This window comes from Ochlerotatus camptorhynchus, unplaced genomic scaffold (genome assembly GCF_037179485.1).
Source record: "Ochlerotatus camptorhynchus isolate MF236.1 unplaced genomic scaffold, CSIRO-AGI_Acam_v1.1 ptg000307l, whole genome shotgun sequence".
In the NCBI taxonomy this organism is placed as follows: Eukaryota; Metazoa; Arthropoda; class Insecta; order Diptera; family Culicidae; genus Ochlerotatus; species Ochlerotatus camptorhynchus.
Genome location: NW_027040795.1, coordinates 3,010,935 through 3,022,924, shown reverse-complemented (window position 1 = coordinate 3,022,924; position 11,990 = coordinate 3,010,935). Strand labels below are relative to the sequence as shown.

Genomic DNA, 11,990 nt, shown 5'->3' with positions numbered 1-11,990 from the left:
GGTAGGGAATCCATTATCGACATCACTTTCTGCAGTCCGTCGTTAGTGGCAAGTATGAACTGGAGAGTGTGTGAGGAGTACACTCATTGTGACCATCAGGCGATTAGGTACAGCTTTGGCGAACGGATACCTACGGCAATGTGGAAAACGAAAGTAAGCAAGCGGAGGTCGAAGACAAAGGCATTCGACAAGGACCTCTTTGTAGAAGCTCTCCGGGTAGACAGCAGCGTCCCAGACCAAAGCGCGGAAAAGTTGACCGAATCGTTAGCGAGGGCATGCGACACAACCATGCCGGGGAAATCGGAACCAAGGAACAGACGGCGTTCAGAGAGCAAGAACAGTAGCAGACAGAGAGGAGCGCAGGGTGATGTTCCGAGAGGCCAAGGCTGCACTGAAACGAAAGATAAAGCTGAGCAAGTCAAACTGCTTCAAGAAGCTGTGCCGAAACGCTGATGCCAACCCCTGGGGTGACGCATACCGAGTCACGATGGCGAAGATTAGAGGTCCAACGACGCCCGTTGAAATGTGCCCAGACAAGCTGAAAGTCATCGTGGAGGGACTTTTCCCGAAGCACGACCAAATGACCTGGCGACCTACACCGTACGGCGAAGCAGAGGCAGACAACACCGAAGGTAGACAAGTCTCCAACGAGGAACTCGTAGCAGTGCGAAAGGGCCGAAGACGAAGAAAGCTCCCGGTCGGATGGAATCCCCAACGTGGCGTTGAAGGGGGCGATCCAGGTGTTCCCGGACATGTTCAGGATAGTGATGCAGAAGTGTCTGGATAAAGGTCACTTCCCGGACCGATGAAAGATACAGAAGCTAGTTCTGCTACCGAAGCCTGGAAAACCGTCGGGGGATCCAGCATCATATAGGCCTATATGCTTGCAGGATACAGTCGGAAAGCTATTGGAGAAGATCATCCTCAACAGGCTAACGAAATGCATGGAGAGTGAGCACGGATTGTCGGATTCCGGAAAGGGAGATCAACGGTGGATGCAATTCGGACAGTGGTCGAGAGTGCCGAGAAAGCGTTCAAACAGAAGCGAAGAGGAGATCGATATTGCGCCGTGATAACGATCGACGTGAAGAACGCATTCAATAGCGAGGCCATCGCCGAAACACTGCATGAAATGAGAGGGTTCCTAATTACCTGTGTAGCATTGTAAGGAGTTACTTCCAGAGCCTGGTTCTAGTCTACGAGACGGACATGGGAGAGAAATCAATCCGAATCACATCCTTGCCCCAACGCTCTGGAATGCGATGAACAACGGCGTGCTAACGCTGAAGCTGCCCAAAGGAGTCGTGATCGTAGGATTTGCGGACGACGTCGTCTTGGCGGTAGCAGGCGAGGCGTTGGAAGAGGTGGAAATACTGGCAACCGAGGCGATCCACACGGTTTCCAACTGGATTCAAGGAGCGAAGCTGCAGATAGCCCACCACAAAACGGAAGTGCTATTGGTCAGTAACTGTAAAGCTGTTCAGCGAAAAACTAATCTTGCTTTCAAATAAATCAATTTGATTTCTGATTTTGCAATCATAATGTTTAACTGAATGGGGGTGTCGTAAATCATTAGCATCTATGCTTCTCACGCTGAAAGATTTGAGCTGAAATCTCACCCCGGGCAAGTAAAGAATGATCTAAAATGTGTTGAACAGAACAAATACCATGGAGGCACCATATTTGAAGCGGTTTCTAAATCAAGGTACACAATAATGATCGACTATTTTCAATCATTAAATATTTTAGAAACGTTTCTTCTGCAAATAATAGTTCCAGTGCTCTAAGGATGATAGTGTAACCAAGTTTTAAAAAATATGCTGTCAAAATCGAGATGCGATCAAAATTAGACGAATGCGTCATCATTAGGAACGCGTCAAATATGGTGCTGGCACGGTAAACAATAATCGTTAGTTAAATGACAGATGAGCTTAAATTAAATTTTAAACAAGACGTTATCAGCAGAGCTTCAAGTTAAGTTGCTTTCATTGAAAAAGTATTGACTGCATAATGAAACCACAATATGATATCAGACTAATGTCGTGACAGTTGAAATCAAAATGAGTTTTCATATGATAGGAACTGCAAACTTTCATTTTGTTAACCGACTTTGCTCGAGATGTAAACACCACTTTAGGTACCTAATGCTTTAACTGTTTCCAAAATTAGGTAGTAATGCACTCTTTCGTAGCCATATGAAAACATGTTTTTTCCGTTTTGTCCGATCAGTTGAATCACACCAGAAATTCTGACTGCGTATGACGTGTCTTCAAACCCGACGCTGCCCTTGTCAACCCATATTTGACGCCCGTCACAACAAAATTCTCCCCCTTCTATTCTATTCCCGACGCTAAAATAGGACACAACGAGAATGAATTTCCATTGCGGTCGTGCGCGAGCAGGTCTATTATAGTGGTGCCTCCATATCCCCTTAACCATGGGAACACCACCCTGAAAGCAACGATGACGACGAAGGGACTCGCTGCCCTTTGTGTATGCACATTCGCCTTCGTTCCCTTCCATTTCCCTGCTATTTTCTTACTTTCTTTGTTATGAATGACGGCTCCTGTCGTCATCGTCGTCGTCGTCACCACCGTCGCCCATGGAGGCTATTCTAGTTTTTTTTGTTGCGCCCTAGCAAACCCATGAGTGTTGGTTTTTCCCGTCTTTGTTTTGCTTGCTGCACTTGTTAGAGCACGGAAAATTATCCTTTTATTGCGCCTTGCTTGAATGCTTGAAGGACTTTCTATGGGTGCCGTGGAATGTGTGTGGCTGGCGCATGGATGGTGTAAAAAGAAGCAAGGTGGTGTTGCTCAGTTTTTAAGGTCAAGTGGATGCGATCCTTGCGAGATCGGTCCTAGAGCGGGTACGGGAGTGTGGGTTTGTCCCAATTTTAGACTACTTGGCTGCGACAAATTGGGTTTATCGTGCATTACATTTTCTTTGAGGATAGGAAAATGGAGGGCACTTACGCGACAGATGGTATCTGTCTGAGGCGATGTTATCTCTTCGCCGGTAATTCAAGCGAGGGAGGATAACGGGTAAAGTAAACAATAAATAACGGCTTTTTAGTGCCAATTTGGACTACTAGTAAAAACTTGGTAACCTGAAGAGACGGTGTAACGAAACGAAACTTTGTTTTCAGTAAATTCAGCAAGTTATTCAGGAACATATCACCCAGCCAAGCAATTGTTTTCTGTCGATTAAACATCTATCATTGAAACAGCTAAGGTAGCAACCCAAGAGACAAATCCATACCAAAATCAGACACCCCCCCCCCCTCCCCCCACAGCGTCTCACACTTATCCACATCAACATGTCAGCAACTGACGTCGAATTCAATTGAAACGTGACACGGATTCACCACCATTCCTGCTAACGCACTACCGAACGTCCTCCATCCTGTCCAGGGCACACACATACACACACATACATTCATTTGGGACATGTGGCGGCGACAACCCTCAAGGAGTTAAAGTCGACCACTTTGCTACACATTGTTGTATCCAAACGAACGGACGACTTGGGGCGAGTCCTATTCTTTTGTGTTCGCTGCGCTGCTGTCCTCCGCATTCGGAATATGGACCAAAAACGATTATTTCCCAAACGGTCGGTGGTCCGAGCCGAGGTGGTCCTACCGATAAGTGAGCGACACGCGGAAAACAGCAGGAATCGGGTGGGAGAGGCAAGTGATTTGTCATCAGGCCCCCTCCGGCCAATACACAATGCTGCAGCAGCCAGGAGCCAGCAGCGGTAGGTAGTTGTTTTTGTGGATTTCTCTTGTTACATAACCTCAAATGGATTCTGGGCAAATGGTGAGATAAAAGCTGATGGCAAATCGTCCATCCTCGTCGACGACGTTTTCGTTGGGGAATGGAGCGGAAGGGACAGCAAATGTACTGTCTATGGACTGTGAGGCCGTGTGTAGCAGCCTCAGCATGTGGAGGACTCCTCTTCTCCTTATTGGATTCAATCAGAGCACTTATCGATTGCTTTCCTCTCTGCACCGACGACGACGACGACGACGTTGACGACGTGGCCAAATTTGCCTAGGTCGGCAGTATTGTTTTACGAGGCAATAACGTTTAGGCAGTGCGGATGTGCCTGCATGAACTTCGATAGCTTCCCAAACTGCGACATTGCAGGACCGGGTTAAGGAGGGGTGATTTCTTCATGCGCAATTACATCACGTGACGGCCGACCTGCATGATCTTGTTAGGAACTGGGAAGAAGTTTTGTGTGTGTGCAAATTATGCATTAAAGTTGGTGACGTTAGACAATTTCTGATTGATGAACAATGGGGAAATCTTATGCCAGTAAACATTGGTTTTGCGAACAAGGACAGAGAGATTCATCGAAATCAATGATGTTAAACAAATTCATCAAATGCAGCTCTACTTTTCAAACACATCAATTTCACTATAATCCCTTTCAGCAAATGAACAAGATATCAACAACAGTTGCCTTGCAACAAGCCGAACATATTTGAAGCCAGAACATTTCTCATTTTGGTAGATGTTTTGTGTAAGTGACAAACAAAGTTGAGAAATGCTCCAAAAGGTAGACCTGTGCGTCGATATCATCGGTTATAATTTAGGAAATTATATGTGTGTGGAAGCTAGTATGATAGAGAATGATTAGTAGGAACGAGTTATCACTGCTAATACACATCATTCTATTATCACGCGATTTTGTTTTTCGCTGCTATATTTCATCATTTGATTTTAATTTTAATAAGTTCTGCAATTAATTTTGCTGAGATTCAGTAAAACTTGCCGAGGCTTAGCTAACAAACAACATTTTGCTGAGATATCAGCTAACAACCAAATATTTTGCAGAGGCATCAGCAAAATTGAATGCCGAGGTAATTGGCTGTTGGAGATTTTACCGAGCTAGCTTAAGTGTGTATACAGGCAGAAATTTACTGTATAGGCCATTGTTTGGCTGTATTAGCTAATCTACAGATAAATTGCATGTTGGATGCCCAGCGTCGGCTTAATTTATCAAATTGTATTCATCAAGAACCAATGATTAACTTCTACATGATTTATGGTATTGATATCTAAGGAAGCAATAACATAATACTTAATAAGGAAAAGAAGGTACCCTGAAATTGATAGTATTTAACTGATAACTGAGGATTCTTAATTTTTAGTACAGATACCATACTTCTCATGTCGAATGATGTTGAAATAGGATGCAGTCTTGCGTCTTGATAAGACAAAATTAATTGATTTTATGAAAAGTAATGAGAAATTTTCATCAATAAATTGATCCCGTTTAACGGTACCAAAGTTGAATCTCTCACATTTTGCAAACAATGCAAGCTTTCTTATTATTTATATTTTATATCAAATGTTATACTAACTTACTCATCGCTTGAAAAAAATATTTTTCAGAGGTAAATTGGATTCGTACCTGTGGAAAGAAAGAAAATAACAATTATGAATTAAAATTATAGATGAAATTTATATTGTTGATGGTTAGAGTATATTTAAAATAGAGTTTAACAAGATAAATAACTATTAAATGTATTGAATTTTCAGAAGATCACATATATGTTTTTAGGTTTAAAAAATAACCATGTTATTATTACTACTATGCGTGAAGTTAACGATTTACATAATTTATTTATTTATTTATTTATTTATTTATTTGGAGGGAAAAGCCCACAATAGTGGGCGTAAAATCTCATAATTTCAGTACCAACAGATAACATGGAATCCTACAGATACATTTGCTTGAACTAAGTCCTAAACATATAAAAAGATATTAATGATAACATAATTAACTTAATTTAAGTACAGAAAACAGAAACCGTCAGGAAGTTAAAAGTACATTATAAAACAGATTCTTAAGCCTAACACGGGACATATTAATCTCAAAGCAATTATAACATTTGTTGACAATCTTGCACATGCTAGTTAACGGCTCATTAGCGCCGTAGTTTGTTTCAGAAGCCGGGATGTTGAAAAAATAATGAGAACGTAAATTCACGCGTCTGATATTGACATTCAACTGCTGCAGAAGTAAACCGCAATTGATGCCCGATCGCAGGAGATCAGCGATGAACGTAGCCTTAGAGACGCCTGACAACGACTTTCATAAGTAGCGAGATTGAAAGGATCACTCCAGGGTAGCCAACGAAAGGCGAAACGTACAAATATGTGGAGCGGAATAGCGAGCAGTAGAGTGTTTTTAAACAGAAAATGTCTCTAAAGTCTTTGGCGAAACGAAAAATGAAACCAAATTCAGAAGATGCCTTAGCGGAAACATAAGCCACATGGTCCTTGAAGGTGAGTTGTGAATCAAGTAGAACACCTAAGTCTTTAATGGTAGATTCACGGCTTAATATTTGCTCCTGCATGCTGTAAGCATAACAAATATCGGTTCCTATGGGCAGATGGCCAACTGTGTTCCAAGCTGAAATCCAAGCAATTTTAGAGTGTTCCGTTATATGTTTGCGTAGAAACTATATGAGTTCAAAAAAAATGCGTCATGTCCGACAGTCAAGCTGCTCTAAATGCTTTAAAGTCGGCGACATGTACATCAAAACTTGTCTGGGAGTGTGTTCAATCACTTCAAAAATTGTCTTGACATAATCAAGTCAACTTATATTGGGTTCCTGGTCATTGCGGGATTGAGGGAAATGAAAGAGCTGATGCACTAGCAAGACTCGGATCTTCTCATAAGTTCATCGGGCCAGAGCCCTTTTGTGGCTTATCGGGTGCATCTCTTAGAATGGAGCTAAAAGCGTGGGAATCTTCAAAAGTGGAGGAAAACTGAAAGAACACTTCCATTGCTAGGCAGTCGAAGCGATTTATTAATCCAAACATTTCTGTGACCCACAAAATCCTGGAACTTTCTAAGAAAGATCTTAGTATATAACAGGTCATTGTCCGAGCCGTTATCACTTGAAGCTGATTGGAAAACTTCAAGATGATGTATGTCGCTTCTGTGGCATAGAAAAGGAAGACTCGGAACATTTGCTTTGCCACTGTCCGGCAATTTTCAATAAAAGGCGTAAGTTCTTCGACAAGGGGCTGTTCTTTGACATTTGGAGAACAACTCCCAGTACGACAGTGCACTTTATTCGAAGTATAATGCCGTGCTGGGATAATGCTATTAGTCAAACGATGGCGATCACTCCTAATAAAAGTGATACGGCATCTTGATATAGCTAAAGAAAAAAAAATGGGGAATATATCACAATAGATCAGAAAAATGGTCGCAGTGATGAAAATACCCGACAAGGAAAAAAAAAAGCATAACAGATAGGTGATTTTTTTCCTGGAAAACGTTATAATGGCACATTTAGAAGCATTTAATACCATCCTGTTCTTGTCACAGCAAAAACGTCCAGCTGCTGCTGAAGAAACAATGCATCACTGCGATCTTTGATGACAAAGTATAGTTTTAAATCGTCAGCATAAGACAGCTTCAGGCAACGGATCGAAAAGTAAACGTCATTCAGATACAATAAAAATATGAAAGGTCCCAGATGACTGCCTTGAGGTACACCAGAAGAAACTGCAAACGGTTGAGAAAAATGATCTCCAATCTTCACTGACATATGTCGACCGGTGAGCCAATCAAGCCGTGAAAACCAAGTCGCTCTAGTTTGGCCAATGCAATCTCGTGATTGATTTTATCAAAAGCAGCAGAAAGATCGGTGTAGATAGCATCCACTTAATGACTTCTTTCCATATTGTTCAGTCGCGATGTAACTAGAGCATGTGTGTTTTAAATAATCTTGCACCAAAAGTTCAAAAAGTTTTGAGACTGCACATAAAGCAGCGATACCACGGTAGTTGGACACCGACTGCTTATTGCCTTTTTTGAAGACAGAGAAAACAAAAGAATACTTCCAGCAGTCGGGAAAGATTCCAGAATCCAAAAAGAGGTTGAAGATGGATGCTAAAGGTGCGGCCAGCACTCCAATACAGTTCTTAATAACCGCGGAAGAGATTCCATCAGGGCCAGTGCCAAAAGAATTTTTCAAACGACAGCCTGCTCTACGAACATCATTAGTCGAGATAGGCAGACACTGCTGAATTGTGACATGAACAGGTCAGTGATTCCCGTATCCGTATCTGATTCTTCTTGATCCGTATTGTACATTGTAGAAGGTAAGCTCGATTCCTTCCGTTGATCGTTCACATGATTCCAGAAGCTCTTGGGATTTGCTTTGAGTTTAGTTAGTAGAAAGCGCTGATAGGCTTGATAAAGCTGTTTATTGAGCCACTTGTACTGTTTGTTAACGAGGTTGTACTTCCTCTTCGATGCATCCGTTCGAAGTTTACAAAATGTCTTCAATGTCGTTTGGATGACTTCAGTCGCTTGAGTCGGTGGTTGGTCCAAGGAGGGTTACTTGATATGGGTGGAGTTGTCATGGGTACAAACTGGTCGATCGCATACACGACAATATTCGAGAAAATAGAAGAGGCAGCATTCGCATCACGATCTCGGAGTTCATCGTTCATCGTTCATGATGTTCAAAGTTCATCGTTCATGATGTTTTCGAAAAAAGGTTGCCATTCCCTCGAAGTCAGTCCTACCGTAGTCATACGATACGCTGTCCACGGTTACCCGAAAAGTGGTGAATGGTGTCTACAATTCTTAACTAATCGTTCGGGTGCCTCTTGAACCAAGCAATTAGAGGCGACTTCACGGCTAAGGAAACATAGATCAAGCAGTCTATGATTGTCATTGAAGATCCCGTTCCGTTGCAGAAGATCAGCAGTATTGTAGCAATCTAGGAGAGATGCTACTAGAGGTGTAATGTATGAGCCATTAGAGCGAGGATGAAAGAACCCTGTTTCATTCGATGACCAGTTGACTGAAGCAAGATTGAAATCACCAACAAGAAGGATTTCGTCAGTAGCATTCATCTTGGATACAACCCAAAAAAAGTGAATCAATGTGTTGATCGATCAACTCAGAATCGCCAAGTTGATCCGGGGGTGAATACAACACGCAAATGAAGACACGCTAGCAAGACACCACCGCCGGAAGCTTTGGGGCTAGTGGCTCGAGAACGATCAGTGCGATAGACCGTAAAATCCGAACTAAATATTTGCTTAGAAAGTGTGTTGCTGTTCAACCAAGCTTCGATGAAGGCGTACATATCGTAACAAGCATCCGAGCAGACCAATTTGTACTCACCTACAGTTGTATTTATGCCTCCAACGTTTTGGTAATACAGCAATATTTCAGCTCCCTTAATCCTGGATGCGTTGCGGTTGCCATTAGAGTCATCATGGTTGGGAATGACTGAAATTGTCGAGGGACTATGTACGGATGTGTAGTGTTAATTTCCCGGTTCAGCAGGACATATACTGTTCGTGCAATTACCTGAGAAACCAAGCTCAGTGACTTGATCATTGCAATCAGAGTCATCCTAGTGAGAAGCGGCTGAAACTGCGAAAGGACTTTTTTACAGCAGTGTAGTGATCATTTCCTGCTTCGGCAGGACATATACAATTTGCGCAATTACCTGAGAAAACAAGCTCAGTAGCTGATTGCTACTTCCGAAGGCGAGGCTCGAATGGAGAAACGCTGACAAAACTGGGCCAGAATCCATTTTTAGTAACGGTGTTAGTGAAAATTGGGTTATCCAAAACTAGTACTTTGAAGGATACAAAGCTCACATGACGTCCCTTTCTAGCAGCGGAAGTTAGCGGTTGACATCGGAACCAAGTTTTAGTCCTGCCGGTTTTGCTACAGATGTAATTTGATACTTGGGAGGAGGCTTGGCATGCGATGTGGCTTTAAAACCGTTCGAAGAATCAGTAGCAGGAATAGAAACATTGTACGATGGCGGTAACACCTGCTGAGGAACGTGTGAATCCACATAGTTCGGATACAGGATCGAAGATGTCCGAGGTGGTAAATACCAAAACGGCATTGAAGCCGGCGTATATAGTAAAGCAGGTGGATGTACTTAACGTCAATATCAGACTTAAAGTGGACATTTTATATGAGAGATAAGAAGATGAATGTATAGAGTTGAAAGATCCGTTGTAGTATGGCGGTGTGAAAATTTTATATAGAAAGTAGAAAGCGAGCACAGGACAATTTTGAGGAAGGTACGAATTGGATCGAGCATTTCCTTTACCAAACTCAGCATTTCCTTTACTGAACTTCGTAGACGATGACGGATTCGGGACAGGAACAGGTAATGTATGGCTGAAGCACAGAATGATAAACCGTAATACTTATCTCAACCATTACAAAGCACCGAATCAACCAAAAGTTTCTACTACAGAAATCAGGCGATATCGGAATTTGCTAGCTGGAACAACAAAGGAATACTGGCAAAAATCAAGTCAAAATTGTTCCAAAGAAGTCCTCTCGATGCTTTCACAGAATGAACCGGAGTTCCTGACGAATGAATTTCTAGAAGTATCCCAATCGTATGTTCGATATCGCTTCGACGAGGATAAGCCACTGAATGATGTTTTGACGAGCCTTCCAGTGTTGAGACGAAGATGTCTTCTGAATTACCACTTTGAGAGTGCAACGGGTGGGACAGCGGGATCTTTGGAACAGTACTTCACTGCCAAACGATCGAAAATCATCGATTTTCCGATGACAAATCGCAAAATTGGACTCTTGTATGCCAATGCTTCGGATTACGACATCTTCACATTCCTTTGTCGTTACTTGGGAGAAAAAATTGATGACGTGATTATTTTGAAAGAAGTAATAGAGTGGATAGGTTCAGGGATAGGTTCAAAATTAAAATATTGCTGTTCTATTTCACTTATTGTTACACTAGTTTTCTTTTAACTCATTTTGTATGAAATTGAGGTAAAATAGTTATTAAAATTCATATTTTCATCTTAATGTTTCAGACTGTGGAAACAACAAACGGGTGTTCTATGTGTTTGCCGAATAAGTACCCTTGAGTGAAGGAACTGAACACGTTGTGGTCAATGTTACGGACTTGATGTGTGTTCACTGTGTACACAATTTTATGCAAATGAAGCAAACATCAAAATTCATGGAATTCATTCAGGAATATTTTTTCAAAACTCTTCCAACAACTGGATCAAAGTCGAGTGCTACGCGTAAGGAACAGCAGCAGCGAGTAGTTAAACGTATCATCGAGGTCATTGCAAATCACATTCCCAAGAAGCAGTAGCATAAATGTTTAGCCAAACATTACAGATGCCAAGCCTGATGATGGATGACGGAAACGAAATGATATAACATTGAGAAGCAAGCCAGGCTTAAAGTCTGGAACGCTCAAAAATTGGTCAACTTCAATTTGGTGTATTTCTGTTTAAAATTAAAAAAAAAACCTGAAATGCTGCATTTGGAAGTTCATTGTAAATACAATGTTTGCTATGATGAGTTTTCACCGTTTGCTCTCCAGTTTTTAAAATAACGTCCAAACAAGAGGAGCAGCGTGTCAAAATTTTGCTCGCGTAGCAAGAGAATCTGGCCAAATCGACCGTGACAAACGTTTTAAAAGTTTACGGGGAGCGTATGTCGACCGCCAGAAAGCCTGTAAGCGGCGGCAATTGTAATTTGGACGTGGCAGCGACGACGAAGAAGGTGGCGGTGAAATATAAGTGGAATCTAAACCTCTCCATCCGGGACGTCGCTGGCAAGCTCAATGTATCCCATACTATTGTGCAGCGGGACAAGAAGAGCCGGGTTATCGACGTTTAAGAAGGTGAAGGTGGCGAATCGAGATTACAAACAAAACACGTCGGCAAAGCAGTGGTCCCGAAAGCTGTATACGAATCTGCTCACAAAGTTCGACTGTGTCATCATGGACGACGAATCTTATGTGAAGGCGGATTTCAAGCGCGTCAAATATCAATATGAACAATATATTCCTGAGCAGATTTGTTTTTTGATATTGTTAGAAATGTCAAATGTTCATTAATGCTAATAATTGCAATAAAAATACTAACGATTTACTATGATATTGCAAGAGGAATGAAAAATATAATAGTTGCATAACTCAGTGTCAACAA

The 11,990-nt window shown here is 41.9% G+C and overlaps 1 pseudogene; it reads left to right on the top strand.

Moving 5' to 3' along the window:
* The first annotated feature begins 1,262 nt into the window (after window positions 1–1,262).
* LOC135707270 (uncharacterized) lies at window positions 1,263–11,146 on the top strand (annotated as a pseudogene).
* Window positions 11,147–11,990: the final 844 nt, after the last annotated feature.